Source organism: Akebia trifoliata, chromosome 13 (genome assembly GCF_017979445.1).
Source record: "Akebia trifoliata isolate Shusen 1 chromosome 13, ASM1797944v1, whole genome shotgun sequence".
In the NCBI taxonomy this organism is placed as follows: Eukaryota; Viridiplantae; Streptophyta; class Magnoliopsida; order Ranunculales; family Lardizabalaceae; genus Akebia; species Akebia trifoliata.
In genome coordinates, this window is record NC_141387.1 from 4,320,321 (window position 1) to 4,346,758 (window position 26,438).

The 26,438-nt window shown below is 35.2% G+C and overlaps 2 long non-coding RNA genes and 2 pseudogenes across 3 annotated transcripts; 2 read left to right on the plus strand and 2 right to left on the minus strand.

The window, feature by feature from the left end:
- The first annotated feature begins 1,005 nt into the window (after positions 1-1,005).
- LOC147387419 (G-type lectin S-receptor-like serine/threonine-protein kinase At2g19130 pseudogene) lies at positions 1,006-5,754 on the plus strand (annotated as a pseudogene).
- A 318-nt stretch (positions 5,755-6,072) lies between these two features.
- On the minus strand, positions 6,073-11,032 carry LOC147387420 (2-methylene-furan-3-one reductase pseudogene; annotated as a pseudogene).
- A 6,673-nt stretch (positions 11,033-17,705) lies between these two features.
- Positions 17,706-20,479, plus strand: LOC147387421 (uncharacterized). Of its 2 annotated transcripts, XR_015171094.1 has the most exons (4): positions 17,706-18,365; positions 19,452-19,561; positions 19,691-19,785; positions 20,048-20,479. It is a non-coding gene; the product is annotated as an uncharacterized LOC147387421 (long non-coding RNA). The 2 variants fall into 2 exon arrangements; XR_015171093.1 differs by having other exon boundaries at positions 19,452-19,785.
- A 659-nt stretch (positions 20,480-21,138) lies between these two features.
- Positions 21,139-23,300, minus strand: LOC147387422 (uncharacterized). The gene is made up of 4 exons (XR_015171091.1): positions 23,029-23,300; positions 21,833-21,942; positions 21,608-21,703; positions 21,139-21,345 (listed from the first exon to the last, which is right to left on the minus strand). It is a non-coding gene; the product is annotated as an uncharacterized LOC147387422 (long non-coding RNA).
- Between the last annotated feature and the right edge of the window lie 3,138 nt (positions 23,301-26,438).

A 26,438-nucleotide genomic window follows, 5' to 3' on the forward strand; every position in this document is an offset into this window, starting at 1 on the left:
GTAACATGATTAGTAGCACCACTGTCAGGATACCAGTTGATGTCAGATGGGGAGGAATGGGCAGCAACATAGGCCGCAACATTGGGTGTTGTAGATGAAGGATGATAACTCTAATCAAACCTGTACCAACATGTCCCTGCTGTGTGGTTCTTGCGGCCACATAATTGATAAGGGCCAGCCTGTGGGGATGGATGCTGAGGACGTTGTCCTTGGTGATTACGACCATTGTTACGGCCATGATTGCATCCGCGTTGCTGATTTTGTTGGCCTCGTGTGTAGGGTGGAGGGCCATGAGGACCACGTTTGGTGGTAGCAACATTAGCCAGCGGGGATGTTGATAGTACAACATGTTGTGAATTAAGGCGCATCTCAAAAGCCATTAGATGGGCTTGAAAGACATCCATGGGTAAAGCCTCAAGAGTAGCAGTCAAGGAAGTCACAACAGCGTTGTATGTAGAGTCGAGGCTACTGAGAATACACTACTGTAAATCAGATTCTGGCATAGGATGACTGGATGCAGCAAGGCTATCGGCGAGCTGTTTTGCTCGAGAAAAATAATCTGACATAGATTGACTACCTTTTCGTATAGTCTGTAGCTCGCGGCGGAGGTGCATGAGGTGAGCACGAGAGCATGAGGCAAATTGTTTCTCAAGTGCGAGCCAGACCGCACGAGTGGTAGTGTGTCCAATAACTTGAGCAAGCACAGGTTCTGTGAGAGATGACAGAAGCCAACCAAGAAGTATTTGATCTTGTTTCCGCCAAGTGAGATAGGCGGGATTGATGGAGCCATCGCCATTGGGGAGCATACGAGGGGGACAATGGAGAGACCCATCAACGTAGCCCTCTAAGTCATAGCCGATTAGTAAAGGCATGAATTGAGAACGCCATAGCAAGTAATTATTACGGTCAAGTTTAACAGAAATAAGGTGGTGAATGTGAGTGAAGGAAGGAGAGGGAAGAGGGAGGGCATTAGAAGATGGTGTTTGTTGAATGGTTACCACACCAATGGATTTCAGAACCAATTCATTTTACACTTCTCTTCTCATTCTCTTCCTCTGTTTCAAAACCCATTTCTCAATCTCATCTGATACCATCTCTCCAGGTCAATCTCTCACTGGAAACCAAACCATAATCTCTCAAAGTGGCATATTTGAACTGGGTTTCTTCACACCAGGTAAATCTCTGAACTTACTATATAGGAATTTCGTACAAAATTATCCAAGTTCAAACTATAGTTTGGGTAGCAAACAGAGATAAACCACTCCCCAACACTTCCTCACAACTAAAACTATCTGAAAATGGCAATCTAGCCCTTCTAAACCTTTCAAAAATCCCAATTTGGTCCACAAATTCGACTTCTTCCACCTCAAATTCAATACTTGCAGTGCTTCTTGACACTGGAAATCTTGTTTTGAGAGATGGGTCGAATTCGTCTATCGTAATTTGGCAGAGTTTTGATCACCCCACCAATACATGGTTGCCCGGTGGGCGACTTGGTATGAACAAATTTACTGGAGAAATCCAATTCCATGCTTTTTGGAAAAACTCAGAAAATCCTTCTCATGGAGTTTTTTTAGACCCAAATGGAAGTAGTCAGTATTATCTAACTTGGAATAGAACCCAAAGGTATTGGACTAGTGAGCTCTGGACTGGAAAGATTTTTTCGTTGGTACCCGAAATGACGTCGAATTATTTCTATGATTTTAACTATGTTTCAAATGAAAAAGAGAACTATTTCTCTTATACAGTTGAAGATAGATAGTTCTATTCTTTCAAGGTTTGTTATTGATATATCTGGACAAATTCAGCAATTTACTTGGTTGAACACAAGCAAAGAGTGGGTTATTGCTTTGGAGTCGGCTGAACGATCATTGTGAACCTTACTCTCTTTGTGGACCTTTTGGTATTTGTAATAAAAAAAAAGCTTGCCAAACTGTGAATGCTTGCAAGTTTTTGAACCAAAGTCTCTCAAAAACTGGAATTTGAGCAATTGGTCGAGTGGGTGTGTGAGAAAGATGCCTTTACAATGCGGGGATGGCAATAAAAAAGATAGGTTCCTTTTGATGCCCGAGATGCAATTGCCGAAAAATCCACAGAATTTAACAGTGGGGAGTTTTCAAGAATGTGAATTGGCTTGCTTGAACAATTGTTCTTGTTCTGCTTATTCGTACAATGGCAGGTGTTCGATATGGAGTGGAGGGTTGTGGGACTTGAAACAACTTTCCGATGGAGACGTAAATGAAAGAGGAATGTATCTTCGACTAGTGACTTCAGAGCTACCAAGTTCTAAGCATAGAAAGAAGAAAACATCTACTATAATCATTGTAGTTGTAGTCGTTATTGGGGTTTTAGCTCTCCTTGGCATCACTTTTGTGCTGATTTGGAGAAGCCGATGGAATCAATTGATGGGATCATTGAAGGGTTTTGAAGGCTCTCTAGTGCCCTTTAGGTACAAAGATTTACATTCCGCGACAAAGAACTTTGCCGAAAGGTTGGGGGGAGGAGGCTTCGGTTCTATTTTTGAAGGAACATTATCTGAGAAGACTGCCATAGCCGTCAAGATACTTGAAGGGCTCAGACAAAGAGAGAAACAATTCCGAGCAGAAGTTAGCACAATCGGAACAATTCAGCATGTAAATTTGGTTCATCTTCGTGGGTTTTGCTCCGAATGTACTAAAAGGTTGATAGTCTATGAATACATGCCGAATGGTTCCTTAGACAATCATTTATTCCGAAGAGATTCCAAAGACTCTCGATTGGAAAACTAGATACCAAATTGCGCTTGGGATTGCAAGTGGATTGGTTTATCTCCATGAGAAATGCAGAGATTGCATCATACATTGCGATGTGAAACCAGAAAACATACTCTTGGATGCCGAGTTCTGTCCCAAGATTGCTGATTTTGGTCTAGCCAAGCTTTTTGGTCGGGACTTTAGTCGGGTTCTTACCACGATGAGAGGGACTAGAGGCTGTCTTGCACCGGAATGGATCTCTGGCCTACCTATCACACCAGAAGCCGATGTTTACAGCTATGGAATGATGCTTCTTGAGGTTGTATCGGGAAAGAGAAACCTAGAGCAATCAAGGGATGATAAATTTGATTTTGTTCCTATTACTGTAGTGAGAAAACTAAACAATGGCAAAGAAGTTCTTAGTCTATTAGATCATAGATTGGAAGGTGTTTGCAATGCAGAAGAGATTGTTAGAACTAGTAAATTTGCTTGTTGGTGCATTAAAGATGACGAAAAGGATAGGCCATCATCAGGACAGGTCGTTCAACTGTTGGAGGGTGCGTTAGAGATGAGCACACTATGTGAAAAAAGCCCATATTTGACGGTCTTAGCCCGTCAAATTTTGAGAAATTTGATGAACCCTCCCATCAAATATTTTCTTGTAGAAAATTTTCTTTTTTATGGTCCTCTACTATCAAATTATTGGAGAATGAGCTTAAAATAATAAAAAAATAAAAAAATCCAGAGTATGACAGTCAAATTTGGAAGTTTAACAAACAATAGCACTAGCTTTTAATTCACCAATCACAATAAACAAAATAATAATAAAAAATTTAGAAAAAATAAAAAACAAAAGAAAAATCATAAAACAAGCTCCCAATTAAGCTAAACAACTCAAAATTCATATTATATATTGCAATTCCATTACTAAACAAGCTCTAATAGAAATAATTGGGCACTAACAAATGAAATTGAATCACATAATTGCTTATAAATAAAACATAATCATAAGCAAATGGTCGTTATGCCTTTCATCTCTTATAGCTCTCTCCGCTCTATTATGTCCTCTTATTTTCCTCAAGGTTTGGATTTTCCCTACCTTGTCACTGTTTCCTAAATCAAATACTCCTTATTGGTTCAATTTTGAGATGGTTGAAGACTTCACCACCGTGTCTAAAGTTTTTTATGTGATGTATGCTCAAAATTTCAAATTCAAAGATCATGCCACGTGGAATCAATCACCATATATAAACCACTAATACCATCAAACACACAAAGAGAGTCCCACATTCTCCCATGTCTCATGAACACAACATGATTACCAAGATCACTCCATACCATCAATATCAAAGGTTGATCAATAGAAGTGTGATGTTTTTCTGATTTCAATGCCGAAGCTACAAAACAATAAGTAGAAGAAGAAATCAATGATCATACAGAAAATGGAATACAGACAAAGCATGCTGTGTAGTTAATTAAAAAGAATAATACTAAACTCAAACACACTCAACTGACGTGGAATATGCACAGAACCATAGTGCTTGAGTCACGTATTATGCCCATCATGTAGTGCTTGAGTCACATAGGGATAGATGAGGCTTGAACTTAAGTTGTGCTTTTGTTTTTATTTTTTCACTTATTTCTCTACCCATCTGGGTTTTGTGACTAATGTGGAAAGGTTGTTTATTGTATAGCAGTTATGAAAATGCATATAAACTGATCAAAGGACATCAAGACAAATACCTCGAGAGTAAATTTGAAGCAAACTATAATCTCTCCACAATACTCTTAATCCTTGACCACATTGTAAGGAGTTGGTGGCAAGTGTTCCTCCATAAATAGTGGATCAAGGGGAATGCTGCAAGAATCATAAACAACTACACACAATTGAAAAGGATTTAATAGTAAATATTTTATATATTAAAGCAATACTCATATTGCTTCTCCCACAAAATCATATGAAGTTCCACTATCACTGTCCGTTATTTTAATAGTAAGTTCTGAAACGCCATCGAAGACTATGAATACGAAATTCTCGTTCCATTCTGGTCCAGTTCCTTTGCTTACATCAATCCATATACTTCACCAACATTGACGAGTACAAAGCTAAAACATAATAAGTATTGATCCAGGTTTCACAATCATATATACAAAGATCAAGAGGCAACTCCTTGCTTGAAAAAAAGTACCTAACAAACTTTAATAACCGTAGAAACTTCATAAACATCTACACACTCTGTGAACCTATGTAGCCGTCAGTTTAGGGTGATGAACCTCGTTAACTCACTCTGTGTTGCCTAGGTTTTTTGTTGCTTTTCCCAAAACCTTCTCTATCTAAGTGTACATGAATTGGTGCTTTCCAAACCCGTGATTTGGTTTGTTAGGGGAGGATTTGGAGGAGAGGATGAACACATTAAAAAATTCCCTCTCACATAGGCCATGTCTTAGTTATAACTTCTGATGATTCTTCAGGAGTTTAGTTATGTAAAAGCTCTTTATTCTCAAATAAGCTTCATGCTTACAGAGAGAAAATAATTTTGTGCATTAGTTAAGTTGAATGATTTCTTTCTTCCATTTCTCCTTGTTTCAGCTATCATATTTTTAGTATAGTTTTCATCTAAATATGCTAGCACCCATTCCTTGTCTTGTAAATTTTTTTTTTCCTTAGCCTGTCGAATTTCATTTTGATAACTGTATTTTTTCCTCCTTGTCCCCCATTGTTATACTGTCTAATTTCATTTTGATAACTATATTTTTTTCTCCTTGTCCCCAATTGTTATAGGTTCGGGATGAACTTCGGATGGAAACTTTGCAGCTTGCCAGTGAGTATCTTGGCTGGCACACTTTTTGAATATTTGTATCTATAAGCATTTCAATAGTGTTGACACAAGTACTAACCTTTTTTTTTGGAACAGGAGAGAATTTGGAAAAGGAACCACGCATAGTAGAGCTTAGGAACCAGATGAGCATACTCGAAGTCCCTCTTGTGTTTTGGCAAAAGTGTGGAAGTTGGCTTACTTAACACGTAAACTGTACCTCTCTCTATTTCAATTACAATGCATAATTATTTGAACAACAGAGCTTGCTGTCGCTCAAGAGAAACTTAATGAACCGCAACGACAAAAGGATGAGAAATGTTAAAGATTTAAAAACAAAAAACGTATCAACTAAATTAAAATCATTTTTTAAAATAAATGATGATTAGTAGGTGAGAAATGTACCTATGGTATCGTAAACCAAATCATATTTTTCTTGAATTTCTTCATATTTTATCTTTGTGTAATCGACACCCAAGCTCTTGATGAACTCCACCTTTGGAGTGCTTGTTGTGGAGACCACATTAGAAGTACTTAGCCAACTGAACAACCAACGTGCCAACACCACCAACTCCACCCACAATAAAAATGGTCTGGCCCTTTTTAAAACACACGGTCTCAAAGCCTTCAATGGCAGTTTGTAGTGCTAGTTGCAAACTTGCGGCCTCGTCGAATGACATGTTTGCGGGTTTCAGTGCCACCAAGTTTTCCTCCATGACGATGTACTCTACGAGCGTCCCAAGCTGCTTTAACTTCCTTTTAGCGTTGAAATCTTGGATGTTTCCATAAACCTTGTCGCCAACATTAAATTTTGTGACGGTATCACCTTTTCCAACAACAATTCCAGCCATGTCACAACCAGGAACCACCTGCATCAATATCCCAACTCATTAATTCTTTAAGGCCTAAGAATTATATAATACATAATGAGATGTTATTCAATTTAGACCAATTTAAAGCGAGGAATTGAATTAGAACAGAAATGGGTCAAGCCGATTGCTGATCATACAGGTCTATGTCACACAACCTTCATATAGGATTTCTTGATAGTATGATATTTGGCTTATAGACCTATAAATCATCCAATCCCCCCCCCCCTTCCTTTTAGTGATCTTAAGCATAACTGCAACTGTAAAGCACTATTTTCCCCTTAGTGACCTTTGAGACCTTACAATTTGGAGTAATATCAAAGGGCAATGATGCATGTGTATGTGATGGAATTTCACAAAATTTAAGTTCAAAAGCAGTAATTTAACCTTTTAGGAATTAAAATGAATAGTACGCTGAAACAAGAATTTCACAATTTTTCTCTACTATTTTGGTAATTTCCTCCTAGTTTTAACATAGTTTTGGATGGGTTGGACTTCAACTGTGAGTGCTCCTAATAATCAATCAGGCCAGAGACTCATAATTATCAGAGAAAGCATAGCATGATACAAAACAGATCCAAAAATAGTTTGAAATGGAATATTTGATAAAATAGTTTTAGATGATTAATCAATGAAGAAATCACACACCAAATCCTTCAGCTACTTTTTTTTTTTTTTTTTTGTAATGTAGGCAAATGTTTTGAGCCTAGGTTTGTGGCTACTTTAGCACCTCAACAAGGTTATGAACTACAACTATCTCAAATGAGAAAACCTTCAAAGTGCAACCCCTCCTACAACCATAGAACAAATCTCACCAAGGTTATGAACTACAAGCATATTATACCTAACTAATTTACTTTCATATACGACTTATGTCATTTCGGTTCCAATTTGGCCTCAAACATAACCAAATTGCACCCCTGTACATGATCAAACCGTCTCAATAGTGTTTATTTTTCATGAATATATTCCTTTTTGAGTTTATCTTTCTTAGTATTTCCCCCTCAACTTAAGTAACTCCATCCTAAGAACATGGTTTTTATTGCCCAACATCATATACTTCATTAAGCATAAAAGATCTAACATCAGTCACAAAGCATTTCAAAAGCATCTCTCCATCTTAGTCACCAAGTTTTAACTTCAAGGAGGCTTATTTCCGTCCCCATACCCCCACCAACTACATACTAGGTACTCTAATTCTCAGGGTCAAAAATGACAATATGGAGCTTCTACCTCTTTTTTGTTTTGTTCATCATCATGACTATCATGGTACAACCTCAATGGCTGACTTGCCCAACACAAAACAATATCATATTGTTTCCTAATATTCCTATTTTTTCATATATCAAAATCATTTTTCGATAACCTTATTCTCAATTATGTCAACACATTGTCCTTCACTCTACCCTTCTTTTACGTTCCTTTTTAGCATTTTTATACCTTTTGAAGTTTTTCTCAATCTATTCCTTTGGTAATTCTTTCTCACTTCCTCTAGTCCTTCACTTCACCCTTCTTTTTGCCTCCCTTTTTAGCATTTTTACACCTTTTTGAAGTTTTCCTCAATCTATTCCATTGTTAAACAATTTTCTCACCTCCTCTAGTCCTCCACTTTACCCTTCTTTTGGACTTGACAGCCTTTAGAACATCATCATTCCATCAAAAAGCTTCCCTATGTTAAGTGACTTCCCCCTTTGATTCACCAAGAACCTATTTCTTTTTTCCAATATATTTGACTACTTCATCCTACCTATCAGACAAAACAAAAAAAATCAATAGGACTAGCACAACCCATATATGATTTTTCCACACCTAGAAACGAACTAAATACAAGCTTAATAGTCTAGATCCCCACATCACAAAATCAAAGATTTAACAATGCCAATTCAAAAAAATAAATGAGGAAATTGAATAAAATCAGAGAAGTTACATAAATGAGTAAATGATGAAAACTATAACAGATATTAGGCAAAAATAGGAAAGGAAGTTGAAAATTTATGGTCGTGGTTACGGTAATGTCAAGTTTCCAACTATTATCAAAAGTTCCAACAACATGAGAAAAACAATCATTTATAATGAAAATATGAAACCAAGGGAAAAATATAAATAAAACACACGCCAGTATCAAACAAAAATACGTGTCACCATATATAACCTCCAACAAGTTTAAAAAATATAGCAAATTAACAAAGGTACATTGCAACAAACTTGAACTACAATCATAGAAGAAACAAATTTACACTATGAGAATCAAGAATCTTAATTCAATATGATGAGCACCTTTACATTTGTGTGCCCTATGAATGTTTGGAGAGGATTGTCAAGTACCCGCAATGTGCATGCCGATAAATCCCAAAGCTTCAGTGTGTTATCCGTGGACGCTAAAACAAGAGTCTTTGGGTCCAAAAACTTGACATAACTCACAGTCTTACTATGATCAATTAATGTGCACAAAGGAGTTCGTGTGTTACGAAGATCATAGCAATAGATTTTATGATATGCAGAACCAAATGCAAGAGAACATGAAGAATCTGGAGGGAACTAAACCCAGCAAACATTGGCCTTTGTTTTGATTGTACCAACTGTAGACACCCCATATTTACATCCGCCTGATTAATCAACTCGTCAATCCGATTGCAATGATTCCCAATGATGGATGTGTATTCCATTGCTTTATTTTGTTACCAGATGTGTTTCAGAAATCCGGATGAGGTATCTCGAATTGACAAAACCTTAGAAACCACGCTACGCTAGGAAAATACGACCCCAGAAACATAGAAATCATCATCTTGCAGACCAAAAAGAAACTTCACGATAAAAATCACTAAAAATTATCAAATTACCAAAATACCCCTAACCTCAAAACAACCCTAGAGCCTACATTACGATTAGAAAAACTCTCTCGAACACATAAAATAACAAATCGGAACCAAATAAATCATTTCACCAATTTTAACAGAATTTGATAAAATTACGAAAATGCCCCTCATAAAGTTCACAATCATTTCACATAAAAATTTTCATAAATGACACAAACCAATATTTTCATTGAATTCCTTACGAAAAATCGATTCTAAAACATCGTAGAACATTAAAAACCGACTTAAAACGTGAAAAGTCCTCTCCGGGGGCAAAACGGTAATTTCACAATTTTCATAATTAAAAAATTCGAAATTAATAAATAAAATATTAAATAATTAAATTTAAACATTAATGAAATTAATTTAAAAATTTGAACCTAAAAAATCGATTAATCGGACTCTCAGGCAAAATCGTTGAGGGTTCGTGGGATATTTCTTTAAGGACCCCTCCATTTGGGGGTCCAAAGAATTAAAGAAATAATGGAAGAGGGTTCTCCAAAAATCAAAGTAAATCAAGCAAGACTAAAGTCAAGGTATTAAAGTCAATTAAGTGAGACTGAAGTCAAAATTAAAGTCAATTAAGCAAGACTAAAGTCAAGATACTTAAAGTCAATCAATTCAGACTAAAGTCAAAACATTAAAAGTCAATCAAATAAGACCAAAAGTCATAATAGAGATCTAATTAAATAATAACTCTATCTAATAGAGTTCTAACTTAAAAATAATTCTACCTAAAACAATTTGAATTAAAACACAATTCTACCTAAAACAATTTTAATTAAAACACAATTCTACCTAAAACAAGTCAAACTAAAACACAACTCTAATTAAAAGATCTCTAATTAAACACTAACTCTATCCAAATCAACCCCTAAAAACATCTATAAATAGAGGTGCTCACACCCTATTTTCGTATCAAATCATAAACCTTAAGAGAAGTAGGTCTAGAAGCTCCCCTAGCCCCCCATAAACCCTAGTTTTGGAGCCCCAACTCCTTAACTAACATCCCTCCTTCAATTTTAGTCTAGAAAACACCCAAAAGCCTTCTAAAAACACCCTCAAATCCGCAACGAACTTGAAGAGTTCAGATTCAAAAAACAAGGAGATACCTTGCCTCGGAGATCCGAAGTCAAATCCGGAAACAGAACGAAGCAAGGGAGCACGGTACAAGGAGCTCTTTTTGTCAGATCTGAGGGAATAAAGTCCTTGCATCGGAAAGGTATTTTTTTATTCTTATTTATTTTTTTTATCTAGGTTTTAGCAATGTAATTTACTTGGGAATTTAGTAGAAACCGGCTTTGGCCGGGCGGGGTTGGTGCCTAACACCTTCCAACCCCGTAACTTGATCCCCGAATTCAGATTTTTTATGGTAGATTAGTTCTTTTTATCCATGTTAGAGTCAGTATGGTTCCTAGACCACAATAACTAGGTGGCGACTCCCAAACCTCAAGGGTCAAAAGCGGATCCGCGCACCCCGCGGATCGAGGGCGCTTTCACCAACACTTCCTCCCTGCAATTAGCACACAACATAAGAAAAATAATTTATTATACATCTAGATTTGGAATCAACATACTAATGATAATTAGATGATTACAGTACACTTAGTTTCAAAGATGACATCCACCAAGTGCAAAAATAGAATTGCCTGATTGATATTCCATAGCTTAACAGCACCATCATCACTTCCACTAGCCAATTTCGTTGGATCTGCTAATGAAAAATCAACGAACCATACACATCTCTCATGCTCCCTCATTGACATGCAGACTTGACTTTGTGTAACATCCTATACCTGAAGACATTTGAAAGGAGCCACTTAAATACTTTCTAATCAGAAAGCTATAAAATGAATCAAAATATAAGCTTGGCCTACCTGCACAACACCTTCGAAGTCACTTGAAGCTATCTAACTCTTGATATAACTATTCCAACATATGCTGCTAAGTTTTGATTTACTAACCATCTCCACTACAAGATAATGAATGTCACAATCTTCACTTACGATCATGTTGCATTCAAATATTTTAATTTTCCTAGTTCCACCCGCCATAGCAAAAAAATTCTTTGTCTCGATTAAAACTCAATGAACATACTAAGTTGGAAGAATTTAGTAGATTCCCCTTCAGTTCCTTTCTAAGAATTTAAAATTCTTCGAATAATTCTACATATTGATTTCCAACTTCACCAATAATTGATTCCAAAATCTAATGCCACTTTTGATTTGGATTATAAAAGCAGTTATCTCATAATTAGAAATACATTTGGCTAAAATTACAAAACAATGCAACATCTGTTTCTTGCATTTGTGAAAATGTGTTTATTCTACTTTTATGTGTCACAACTATAGAATCAAGTTGAGAAAATGAGATTCTAATTCTAGAGTCTGGAATCAGTTTCTCAAAAACAGTACAAGAAGAAAACAAGATCCTGAATTTTGAATATCTATTTACATAATCTAATTCTAACAATCCAATATCAGAATCTAACAATCTGAACTAAATATTAACAAACCAACCCAAACACCCCTTACCCCAAATGTTTGATTCTCCTTTCCTTTAATTTCTATCTAATAGGCAATTAAGTAAAAACATCAATTGTTCCAATCATGTTTTCCATTGTTAAAATTCTAAATCTTTGAGATATTTCATTTGAATAAATTTAAGATGAAACACTTACTTAATGTGGGTTGTGGAGACTAGATAGTGTTGGAAAGCAAGTGAAAAATAAATTAGAAAATTCAGACTATCAATCTGAGACATGAGAAATGATATTTCTCCCCAAAATGTAAGACATAGTGAACAATGGATTACCAACAAAACTGGTACAAGAAAAAATAACATTTAGATTAAATTTTATTTTCCATGAGAATATTTTCCAGAAAATTACATGATGCAAACCTAATACCACCTTTCTGTTAAAAAAAACAGAATTTCTTTACAGAATAAATATTTTTCCAGAAAATTACATGATTTGAACTAAATATAACTAGAAATTTTCCCCCAAACTACTACTACACATTCAAGATGAAATCCAAAATAAAAACATTCAATAAAAAACTACTTTTAAGATCAAATCTACAAATCACCATCATAAAAACGAAAAAAAAATTAAACCTTGATCAAGACAGATGAGAGAGCTGGAGAGAGGTGGGATTGTGAGGGACGATGTACTGGTTCAATAGATTTGGCTTCGACTTAGCTCTGAGTTCATGAACCTTGATCCTTGCTGTTCAGATTCACAGAAAAAATGAAAATCGTATCCAAGTAAATAATGATTAAAATCAATTCAAAGATCGAAGAGTTCATGGAATCATAAACCCTAGATCTCATATTTAATAAACTGAACAACGTCATGGATCCACCAACCTAAGAAATCGAAAGATCACTTTAAGACTCCAGTTAACCCTAGATCTCATCTTCACTCCATCATTTTCAGTGATGAGAGATCTAGAGATCAGATACAGAGAGAGATTGATCAGATATAGAGAGAGATGTGATCGAAGGAGACAAACATAGAGAGATATTTTCACAATCGGGAGAACTTCTCATGAACCAGATGAGAGAGTGAGAAAGGGAAAAAAAACATAGAAATTTCTCACAATCGGGTGAGCTTCTCACGAACGAGAGTGAGAGAGAAGGGAAAAAACGCAGACAACCCAGATAGAGAGAGAGAGAGTGAGAGAGAGAGAGAGAGAGAGGGAAAAAAACACAAATGAGAGAGAGAGGGAAAAAAATTTGCGCAACGTTCTCTAAATTTCGTGGGTCCGTGACTGTCAAATTTGAGTTTCTAAAATTTGTCGGGCCAAGGCCAACAATTTTTTTCTCCAATTTTCATGTAGTGGCACACCTCGGATCCCACTACATCTCCAAGCTCTTGTGGAGAATCTTGAGTGTAATGGAGCCTTTTTTTAATCTTCTTCTGATGAACAGTTGAAGGTACAGAGTAACATTTGAACTACTTCTCAGGCCAAAAGGCACTCCACCATGTTGACAAGTACCAATTCACAACCACGGTGAGTATATTGTGAATTTCTACGTCATACTTATAAGTTATAGGGGTGCACATGGTTCAGATTTTGGTAAAATTGAAATCGAACCAATTATAATCGGTTATACAAATTTGGAACCGAACCAATCCAATTACCCTATAGAACCGAACCAATCCAAACCAACCTTGGTTTGGATTAGTTCGGATCGATTCTATGTTCTCATACTTTCAAAATAGAAAACCTAGTATTTTTTTGTTTCAAAAAAGGAATCTTTTGGATCATATCATAAATAATGCCTATTTTAAAAACGAAAATGATTTTATGATTAAATTTTGATTGAAATATGTATAAATTAAAAATTAGAGGAAGCTCAATGAGAATAAAAAAAAATTATAATTTTAAAATTGGTATTTTGGATGGATTAGTGAGGAAACTAATTCATAAATGGTAGAATAAGGAATTCAAGTCTAGGTTCGTATAATATATTTCATCTAACAAACATGGCATAAAGGTTCTCGTAAAAAAATAAAAAATCAAACTCTCTGAAAAAAAATTTCCATAAATAAGTTGATCCATTTAAGAGTTGAGAGAGAGATGTGTGTACATTTTTTATGAGTTTTTGTTAGAAAAAAATGGAGGAGATGAAGTTGAAGACTTTGATGAGTTACTTCTTTGTAACATATTAACACAATTGAGAGAGAGAATTAGATAATAGAAGAACGAAACTAAGAAAGAGTTTTATTTACACAACTAAGTTCAAATTTATAAATTACATGATATGATTTTTCAAAGTATGTAATTGCTAATTGATGCAATGGTGATTCAACCTTCCAATTAAGTATGAGAAAAGTTGTATATAATTTGGATTTATCTTTAAAAAATTTATTAAAAATAGTTATTTATATTTAAGATAATTGTGAGGTACCCTCTAGGTCTGAATAAAAATTAGGGATACTCCCTTGATTTTCAAAGAATGACACCCTTATAAAACGAGTGACGTCAATTGTTATTCAAAACACCATTTTTTTTTTAATTTCTAGTATGTCATTGTTTTTAACCCTTTCAACATCTTGTTAAAACCCTTAGTCTTAAACTTTTGTTATCCAAAACAGTATTTTATAAATCGGTCCGATTTGGTTATATTGAATTTTGTAAATAAATTGATTCAATTAATGAACCATCACTCTTCATGAGTATTTTTTTTTATAAAAATAAATCTATTTAAGGAAAAATAAATGTGTAGATGATTTTTAAATTTGTTTTAACATACATGCATTAGTTCAAAAATCTGTCATCTTCAACATCCCCAGAATCAGTTCCTTTTCTTGAGGTTTGAAGGAGACTAAATCTTAAGAATTGAAAATGAGGATACAAATGTTCACTAAAGCCAATGTTAAAAGAGTATATTCACAAATTAATTTTTTACTAAAACCAAGGAGTACCTCAAAATAGCTCCAATGTTTATGGGAAATTTGAAGTACTTTAAATATACTAAATTACTTCAATGAAATCCAGAGGCACACGTCTAACAAATATATTCTAAAAATATTATATCTGGCTAAGTTGACACCGATGAGTTGTTCTTCAAATACGTATTCAAAGTTCAATAGGCTACCCTTGATGTAGGCTACAGACTTACTATGCCCTATTTTCGTCTTGCAAATTAAGGGTCTAAGCCTTTGTAAATTTCTCGTTCAATACAATTTGCACGTTTAGCTATATATATATATATATATATATATATATATATATATATAGGGTCCCGTTCAACAACAAACATTTTGGGAAAACATTTTTCAAAACATGGGTTAGAGGTTTTGTAATGGGCTGATTTTTGGTGAGGATGATCTCTATGGTGAGGAGATCATCCTCACCAAAAATCAGCCCATTCCAAAACTTCTAGCCCTAGTTTACAAGTTGAAAAATCGTGGATCGTCCATTTTTTGTAAACCGTTTTTGATGGAGTTAGAAGTTTTGGAATGGTCTGATTTTTGATGATGATGATCGCCTTGTCGTAGAGATCATCCTCACCAAAAATCAGCTCATTCCAAAACCTCTAACCCATGTTTTGAAAAATGTTTTGCCAAAATGTTTGGTGCTGAACATTTCCCATATATATATAGGGAAATGTTCAACACCAAACATTTTGGCAAAACATTTTTCAAACCATAGGTGAGAAGTTTTGGAATGGGCTGATTTTTGGTGAGGATGATCTCTACGGTGAGGAGATCATCATCACCAAAAATCAGCCCATTCCAAAACTTCTAACCCCATCAAAAATGTTTTACAAAAAATGGACGGTCCACAATTTTTCAACTTGTAAACATGGGGCTAGAAGTTTGGAATGGGCTGATTTTTGGTGAGGATGATCTCCTCATCGTAGAGATGATCCTCACTAAAAATCAGCCAATTCCAAAACTTCTAACCTATGTAGGACAAAAATGGTTGGCTAAAATGTTGGCCAAAATGTTTAGTGTTGAACGGGACTCATATATATATATATATATATATAGGGTCTCGTTCGCCACCCTATGCTTTACCAAACGTGTTTTGTCCTACATGGGTTAGAAGTTTTGGAATAGGCTGATTTTTGGTGAGGATGATCTCTATGGTGAGGAGATCATCTTCACCAAAAATCAGCCCATTCCAAAACTTTTAACCCCATCAAAAATGATTTACAAAAAGTGGACGGTCCACAATTTTTCAACTTGTAAACATAGGGCTAGAAATTTCGGAATGGGCTGATTTTTGGTAAGGATAATCTTCTAATCGTAGAGATCATCCTCACCAAAAATCAGCCCATTCCAAAACTTCTAACCCATGTAGGACAAAACACATTTGGTAAAGCGTAGGGTAAAGTGTAGGGTGTTGAACATTTCCCATATATATATATATATGGGTGGGGTTCCGTAGACACATAAAGCTACTCATAAAGCTACAACGTTTTTGTCTTATATGGTTAAAAAGGTTTGGAATGAGCTGATTTTTGTGAGGATGATCTCTGTTGTGAGGGGATCATCCTTACAAAAAATCATTCCATTCTAAAATTTCTAACCCATCAAAAGTGATTTACAAAAATTGGACGGTCTAAAATTTTTCAACTCATAAACATGGGGCTAGAAGTTTCATAATGGGCTGATTTTTGGCGAGGATAATCTTCTCACCATAGGTATCATCCTCACCAAAAATCAGCCCATTCTAAACATTTTTGCCCATATAAGACAAAACACGTTGTAGCTTTATGAGTAGCTTTATGTGTATACGGATCCTAATCCTATATATATATGGATTAGGATCTGTGTTATATGGATTAGGATCCGTAAACACATAAAGGTACTCATAAAGCTACAATGTGTTTTGTCTTATATGGGCAAAAATGTTTGGAATAGGCTGATTTTTTGTGAGGATGATCTCTATGGCGAGGAGATCATCCTTGCCAAAAATCAGCCTTTTATGAAATTTCTAGCCCCATGTTTACAAGTTGAAAAATTTTAAACCGTTCAATTTTTGTAAATCACTTTTGATGGGGTTAGAAGTTTTAGAATGAGATGATTTTTTGCAAGGATGATCCCCTCACCATAGAGATCATCCTCACAAAAAATTGGCCTATTCCGAATCTTTTTAACCATATAAGACAAAAACGTTGTAGCTTTATAAGACAAAAACGTTCGGCACCTAACCATTTACCCAACAATTTGCCCAACATGGGTTAGAAGTTTTGGAATAGGCTAATTTTTGGTGAGGATGATTTCTATGGTGAGAAGATCATCCTCACCAAAAATCAGGTCATTCCAAAACTTCTAACACCATCACAAGTGGTTTACAAAAAATGGACTGTCCATGATTTTTCAACTTGTAAACATGGGGTTAAAAGTTTTGGAATGGGCTGATTTTTGGTGAGGATGATCTTCTAACTGTAAAGAACATCCTCACCAAAAATCAGTCAATTCCAAAACTTCTAACCCATGTAGGACAAAACATGTTGGGCAAATGGTTGGGTGCTGAACATTTCCCATATATATATATATATATATATATAGGGTCAGGTTCAAAGGACAACCATTTCAACACACATATAGACAACGTGTTTTGTCTTATATGGGCAAAAATGTTTGGAATGGACTGATTTTTTGTGAGGATGATCTCTGTGATGAGGGGATCATCCTGGCAAAAAATCAGCTCATTCCAAAACTTGTAACCCCATCAAAATTGATTTACAAAAATTGGACGGTCTATAATTTTTCAACAAAAATTGGACGGTCTAGAAGTTTCATAATGAGCTGATTTTTGGCAAGGATGATCTCCTCATCACAGAGATCATCCTCACAAAAAATCAGTCCATTCCAAACATTTTTGCCCATATAAGACAAAACACGTTGTCTATATGTGTGTTGAAATGGTTGGCCTTTGAACCTGACCCATATATATATATATATATATATATATATATATATGGGGGGCGATCGCTGGCTAACGGATTAGCGAACGGATTGGCAAACGGAAATGATCCGTTGGATCTAACGTTATCGAACGGACAAGATTTAATCTCACACGAAATGTTTAAGTTATAAAGTTAAGGGTTATTTATTGCGCCATCCCTTAATTTATCGTTATTCGTGCTTCCTCCCTCTCCTCTTTAAACCAGAGATAACAGAACAGAGAGCTCTCTTTCTCTTCGAAGAGAACTCTCTCTTGCTCTCTCTTCTCACTCTCTTCGAACTCGCTGCTCTCACACGATCATTCTCTCACGCTCTCTCTCTCACTCTCTCTCTCACTCTCGCTACCTCTCTCTCTCTCTCACTCACTCTCTCTCTCTCTCACCCTATTCCTCGCTGAAACCCTCGCACGAACGGCTCACTCGCTGCCTCCCTCTCTCGTTCTCTCTCTAACTCTCGCTGCCTCCCTCTCTTACTCTCTCTTTCACTTTCGCTGCCTCTCTCTCTCTCTCTCGCCCTATTCATCGTTGAAACCCTCGCACGAACGGCTTTCGTTCTCATTCTCTCTCGCACGAACACGAACACGAACGGGACCCTATTCCTTCCTGCAACTCCATCTCACGAACACGAACGGCTGCCAATCTCTCGCCCTATTTGACAGAACTGTAAGTTTTTTTTTCAATTTTTTCTTTTTTGGAAATTTCTCAGACACTGTATGGTATTATTCTATGAACATGACTAATTTATTCATTCATTCGTTAAGTCAAAAAAATCCGGATTTATTGTGATTTGATTTTTGATTTTATTTATTGTGATTTTAGTTTCAGATTTTTTGAAGACAATAAATCATGAATTATTTAGGGGTTTTTTTCCGATTTAATTTTTTGGGTTATTTATTTTCTATCTGATCATCATGTTATGATTTCATTTGTTTAAAGGTTTTTTTTTCCGATTTTATTTATTGTGATGCATTTGTTTTAAATCTGGATACTTATTTAAAAAAATTCTGATTTTTGATTTGGGTAGCTAATCAATTATGGAAAAAGAATGCCACTTTTCTATGTACTGGATCAATTATGGAAAAAGAATGCATACCTTTCATAGCTTGTTTTCTGTTTACCTTATTTATGGTGCATCAGGCATGAATTCTATGGCTTTTGCTCTGTGATTTAGGAAACTATCTCAAGTTTTAATTTGTAGAAGACCTCACTCTCTAGTATTAAACAAGACACGATATGATTTTTTGTGTGTGTATTTCTATATGTTTTATGAGCCTATCTTCTCTTTAATGTGAAAAATATCCCACTTCTACTGTTTATATAGTTAAACAAATGACAAGTAACTAGTGTTAATGATATGTAAACGACATATTGTATGAGCCTACCTTCTCTTTATTGTGATAAATATCCAACCTCTAGTATTTATATTGTCAAAAGATTTTTCTAGTGCTTAATGATACGTAATTTTAGGTAGTTCTATGAGTGAAAGCTTTTCTGTTGCATCCCATAGTTGTGAATTAGCCACTTAGTTCTTATTTTATCCTCCACTTGTTAGTGCACTGGCTTAATTATGGATAAATTATTGGTCCACAGTTTTAGCTTGATCACTATATCATTGATTTTTCTGTTATTTAATTTTTTCCGTGCTGAATTCTTTCCATATGTTCTTTTGCATTGAACTTCTGTTATTTAATTTTTTATGCTTGATTCCTTGGTGACTCAAGATATTTTGATCCTTCATGTGATGTGCAGTTGGCAGCAGATTGCAAGAACTTGCGCTCTCTCTTTCACTCAAGTGTTTGTGTTTCGATTTTTTGGGGACATCTTTGTATGACAGTTCTGAAGAGTTTGGTTCTGTCCAGGTACAAATTAACAGGTAAATGATACATTCATTTCACTTGGTCTTCTAGTTTTAAGTGTGACAAATTGAGTCGTGAAATTTTTTTCTTTATTGAACTATGAAAGCTTCAATCACTCTGGTTATCTCACAGATTTCGTCTTCTTGGGGGTCAGTCCTGGAGGATCCTTCAACCCCGCAGATTTTTTTTATTACTATGCAATCACCAAGCCCCCTCTTTCAAAGGAGGTTAGATTATAGTAGTCTTAACTCTCAGTCTGTTTTTTGTGATTGTTCTTCTTTCAAACTTCTTTTCTCATCTATCTCAGTCTATTAAATGTCTTAAATCTCAATGTGTTTTATTTCTGGTTTTGATTAGTTTTGGTACTTGCTTAGGAGCTAGTACAGTTAATTGATGCACTATTTTATTTATATTTCTTGTTTGGTAAGTTATATGTGAATTGAATTACACATACTTTACAATAACTAAGTACTTTTTTTTTTTGTGCAGATTTATGGTGGGGTGTTCGTGAATAATATTCTTGGTTTATCTATTCTTCTGTCACTAATTTATGTTCAAGGCTTGCAATGGGATTTCTCAGCCGAAGTGTTGATTGTTCTTAATATTTGTGCTATAATGGGTCTTCTTACTAGCCTCCGCTCCAGATTCCCACTTTGAACATGCTTCATAGCCTACCTTTTGTACCCATTATCTTTGGTGTTGATTTATGTTCTCAACTATGTTTTCAACTGGTCTTAGGAGTTACAGAAGGTGAACATTTGATGGAGGAGGTGATGGCTAAGCGATGGATAATGGGCCAGCGTTCTTTTTCTTTTTCGTTTTTTTCTTGAATATGTAAATTAAGGAGCATTCCCCTTTTGCATTTGTATTTTTAATTAATACATTGTAAAGGCAAATCAATTTATGGACTAAATGTCATGAGCTTTTGGAAAATCTCCCAAACAAAATAAACTTCAGCACATGCCAATTCAGTTTTGTTTATTTATATTTTGGTAGGCTAGTTACAAATTACGTAATTGGAGATTATTTTCACGAGCTGTTGAGGAATAGCATTACCATCCACTATAATAAAAATCCCGAGGCATACAAATTTACGATTCTCTAACTTGTCATATCAGTGAGTCAATTAAGTATGTGACTTGACGAGTCATATTATCAGGACTCTAAAAAAAAATTCTCTCATGTGTACTAAGACGAGCCTAAAAGTCAGTGGCTAATAATTTCACAAGCTGTGCACAATTCTAAGAGATTTGATTTTTTTTTATATTTTGGCTAACATTACCACAAAACAGTACTGACCTCGAAGTATTGAATGTTTTGGACTGTTTTGAAATGTTTGGATTGTTTTGGTTGAGACCAACTTAATTTTTCTCTCGATTGAAACATTCTATCAAAATGAGAATCAAAATAAAAATACAAATGCAAAAGGGGAATGCTCCTTAATTTACATATTCAAGAAAAAAAAGAAAAAGAAGGCTGGCCCATTATCCATCGCTTAGCCATCGCCTCCTCCATCAAATGTTCAACTTCTATAACTCCTAAGACCAGCTGAAAACATAGTTGAGAACATAAATCAACACCAAAGATAATGGGTATAAAAGGTAGGCTATGAAGCATGTTCAAAGTGGGAATCTGGAGCGGAGGCTAGTAAGAAGACCCATTATAGCACAAATATTAAGAACAATCAACACTTCGGCTGAGAAATCCCATTGCAAGCCTTGAACATAAATTAGTGACAGAAGAATAGATAAACCAAGAATATTGTTCACGAACACCCCACCATAAATCTGCACAAAAAAAAAGAGTACTTAGTTATTGTAAAGTATGTGTAATTCAATTCACATATAACTTACTAAGCAAGAAATATAAATAAAATAGTACATCAATTAACTGTACTAGCTCCTAAACAAGTACCAAAACTAATCAAAACCAGAAATAAAACACATTGAGATTTAAGACATTTAATAGACTGAGATAGATGAGAAAAGAAGTTTGAAAGAAGAACAATCACAAAAAACAGACTGAGAGTTAAGACTACTATAATCTAACCTCCTTTGAAAGAGGGGGCTTGGTGATTGCATAGTAATAAAAAAAAATCTGCGGGGTTGAAGGATCCTCCAGGACTGACCCCCAAGAAGACGAAATCTGTGAGATAACCAGAGTGATTGAAGCTTTCATAGTTCAATAAAGAAAAAAATTTCATGACTCAATTTGTCACACTTAAAACTAGACGACCAAGTGAAATGAATGCATCATTTAAATGTTAATTTGTACCTGGACAGAACCAAACTCTTCAGAACTGTCATCCAAAGATGTCCCCAAAAAATCGAAACACAAACACTTGAGTGAAAGAGAGAGCGCAAGTTCTTGCAATCTGCTGCCAACTGCACATCACATGAAGGATCAAAATATCTCGAGTCACCAAGGAATCAAGCATAAAAAATTAAATAACAGAAGTTCAATGCAAAAGAACATATGGAAAGAATTCAGCACGGAAAAAATTAAATAACAGAAAAATCAATGATATAGTGATCAAGCTAAAACTGTGGACCAATAATTTATCCATAATTAAGCCGGTGCACTAACAAGTGGAGGATAAAATAAGAACTAAGTGGCTAATTCACAACTATGGGATGCAACAGAAAAGCTTTCACTCATAGAACTACCTAAAATTACGTATCATTAAGCACTAGAAAAATCTTTTGACAATATAAATACTAGAGGTTGGATATTTATCACAATAAAGAGAAGGTAGGCTCATACAATATGTCGTTTACATATCATTAACACTAGTTACTTGTCATTTGTTTAACTATATAAATAGTAGAAGTGGGATATTTTTCACATTAAAGAGAAGATAGGCTCATAAAACATATAGAAATACACACACAAAAAATCATATCGTGTCTTGTCTAATACTTGAGAGTGAGGTCTTCTACAAATTAAAACTTGAGATAGTTTCCTAAATCACAGAGCAAAAGCCATAGAATTCATGCCTGATGCACCATAAATAAGGTAAACAGAAAACAAGCTATGAAAGGTATGCATTCTTTTTCCATAATTGATCCAGTACATAGAAAAGTGGCATTCTTTTTCCATAATTGATTAGCTACCCAAATCAAAAATCAGAATTTTTTTAAATAAGTATCCAGATTTAAAACAAATGCATCACAATAAATAAAATCAGAAAAAAAACCTTTAAACAAATGAAATCATAACATGATGATCAGATAGAAAATAAATAACCCAAAAAAATTAAATCAGAAAAAAACCCCTAAATAATTCATGATTTATTGTCTTCAAAAAATCTGAAACTAAAATCACAATAAATAAAATCAAAAATCAAATCACAATAAATCCGGATTTTTTTGACTTAACGAATGAATGAATAAATTAGTCATGTTCATAGAATAATACCATACAGTGTCTGAGAAATTTCCAAAAAAGAAAAAATTGAAAAAAAAACTTACAGTTCTGTCAAATAGGGCGAGAGATTGGCAGCCGTTCGTGTTCGTGAGATGGAGTTGCAGGAAGGAATAGGGTCCCGTTCGTGTTCGTGTTCGTGCGAGAGAGAATGAGAACGAAAGCCGTTCGTGCGAGGGTTTCAACGATGAATAGGGCGAGAGAGAGAGAGAGAGGCAGCGAAAGTGAAAGAGAGAGTAAGAGAGGGAGGCAGTGAGAGTTAGAGAGAGAACGAGAGAGGGAGGCAGCGAGTGAGCCGTTCGTGCGAGGGTTTCAGCGAGGAATAGGGTGTGAGAGAGAGAGAGAGTGAGAGAGAGAGAGAGGTAGCGAGAGTGAGAGAGAGAGTGAGAGAGAGAGCGTGAGAGAATGATCGTGTGAGAGCAGCGAGTTCGAAGAGAGTGAGAAGAGAGAGCAAGAGAGAGTTCTCTTCGAAGAGAAAGAGAGCCCTCTGTTCTGTTATCTCTGGTTTAAAGAGGAAAGGGAGGAAGCACGAAATAACGATAAATTAAGGGATGGCGCAATAAATAACCCTTAACTTTATAACTTAAACAGTTCGTGTGAGATTAAATCTTGTCCGTTCCATAACGTTAGATCCAACGGATCATTTCCGTTCGCTAATCCGTTAGCCAGCGATCGCCCCCCTATATATATATATATATTCATTCAGATGCCAACTATTTTGTCACCACATTTTGGCCTACATGGGTTTGAAGTTTCGAAATGGACTAATCTTTTGTGAGAATGATCTCTATGATGAGGAGATCATCCTCACAAAAAATCAGTCAATTTTGAAACTTCTAACCCTATGTTTATGAGTGGAAGAATCGTGGATTGTTTATTTTTTGTCAACCACTTTTGATGGTTTAGAAATTTCAAAATTCGCTGAATTTTTTGTGAGGATGATCTCCTCATCATAAAGTTCATCCTTACAAATAATCAGCCCATTCTAAAACTTCTAACTTATATAGGACAAAACGTTGGCACCCGAACAACTTCCACATATATATATATATAGGGGAGCATTCGAAGGTCCTAAACAGAGCCAAACATTTTTTGAAACATAGGTTAGAAGTTTTGGAATGGGCTGATTTTTGTGAGGATGATCTCTATGATGAAAAGGTCATCCTCACCAAAAATCAGCTCATTTTTAAACTTGTAACCCTTATTTACAAGTTGAAGAATCGTGGACCATTCAATTTTTGTATATCACTTTTGATAGGGTTAGAAGTTTCAAAACGGGCTGATTTTTTGTGAGGATGATCTCGTCATCATAGAGATCATCTTCACCCAAAATTAGCTCATTCCGAAACTTTTAAACCTAGTTTACAAGTTGAAGAATCGTGGACGGTCTGATTTTTATAAATCACTTTTGATGAGGTTAGAAGTCTCCGAATGGGCTTTATGAGGATGATCTCCTCATCATAGAGATCATCCTCACAAAAGATCATTCTATTCTGAAACCTCTAACCCATACATTGAAAAATGTTTGGCACAATGTTTAGCTCTCTTTATGGCCTCCGAACTCTACTCTAAAAAGAGTCAAATATTGTGCCAAACATTTTTCAATGTGTGGGTTAGAGGTTTTATAATATAATGATTTTTTGTGAGAATGATCTCTATGATGAGGAGGTCATCCTCACAAAAAATCAGCCCATTCTGAAATTTCTAACTTCATCAAAACTGGTTTACAAAAATCAGATGGTCCACATTTCCTCAACTTGTAAACTAGGTTTAGAAGTTTTGGAATGAACTGATTTAGAGATCATCCTCACAAAAAATCAGCTCATTCCAAAACTTCTAACCCCCTATTTTGAAAAATGTTTTAACTCTCTTTGGGGCCTCTGAACACACACACACACACATGTATATATATATATAGGATTAGGATCCGTATACACATAAAGCTACTCATAAAGCTACAATGTGTTTTGTCTTATATGGGCAAGAATGTTTGGAATGGGCTGATTTTTTTTGAGGATGATCTCTATGGTGAGGAGATCATCCTTGCCAAAAATCAGCCCATTATGAAACTTCTAACCCCATGTTTACAAGTTGAAAAATTTTAGACCTTCCAATTTTTGTAAATCACTTTTGATGGGGTTAGAAGTTTTGGAATGGAATGATTTTTTGCAAGGATGATCCCCTCACAACAGAGATCATCCTCACAAAACATTAGCCCATTCCGAACCTTTTTAACCATATAAGACAAAAACGTTATAGCTTTATGTGTCTACGGAACCCCACCCATATATATATATATTGATAAGGTCCCAATAATTTGACTTTGGGACCATAATTTCCCAGATTCTATCACATTTTAAATGTTAGTTCCCATGAATAATTACAAAATTAAATTATTTATCCAAATTAATGGAGCTAATAAGATATTATTGTTAATTGTAGATAAATAAAGCACACGTGGAAGTTATCAAATCGTAAAACAAAGACGGTTACAATACGTGACCAAAAAAGAAGCATCCAACAAAATCTCGAGGAATTTGGGTGCCACGTCACCACGCGACGGTTAAGCCTTGATGCTCCACGGTGATTTCGAGGAATTTCCTCGAGATTTGTACAAGATGTTCTAGACATTTCGGTGGTTGTTACAGAATGGTTCTTTCGAAGCAAATCATCCGGAAAATCAACCCAATGACCCGATTACGAATGCTATAAATTGGGGGGTTGATTTCAGAGAATGGGTCCCTCTCTTGATCTGTAATTTTTCATTTTCTCTTTGTAATTTTCTGAAATTTTCTCTGATTTCTTAGTTTTTGAGAGTGAACTCTTAATTGTAGTGAGAACATGTTATCTAATCTGGAGTACTTGTTTGTAATTGTTTTGGGGGTTATTAAAGAATGATTAAAGTGCAGCATCATCTTCTCTTCTCTTTTATTATTTTCTACAATTATAATCCTTGCGATGAGTGGCTAGAATCTCCTTAGAGAGTTCAATAATGTCAGAGCAAGTACATCGATTTAATGTAGTGTTAAATTCATTATTTTTGCTTATCTTGTTGAACATTCTGTAAATTCTCCTTTGATTAGATCCCTTAGCTTATATTTATGATTCAAGCTTTGATAGCCATTACTTAGATAAATTCAAGAATGACTATGCTCTGTGAGGAATTGGAATATAGATTAAGCAATCTTAATTAAATCAGTATTTTCATGAATAATCTTTGGTTACTTTTAATGATTAAACAGTTCCACTTTCTGATCCATGAGCAATGACTTGCTACATGGATTGAGTTAGATTCAGAATTAATCTGCATTATGGATGGTTTGCAAAGGCTACATTGAACTCTCTAATCTGCCTTTCTTATATCTTCAATCTTTAGTTGTTGTTTTAATTTCAATTTCAAGTTGATTTCCATTTTAGTTTTTTCTATAACTTTGTTTTGTTTTTAAAACCAATCTGT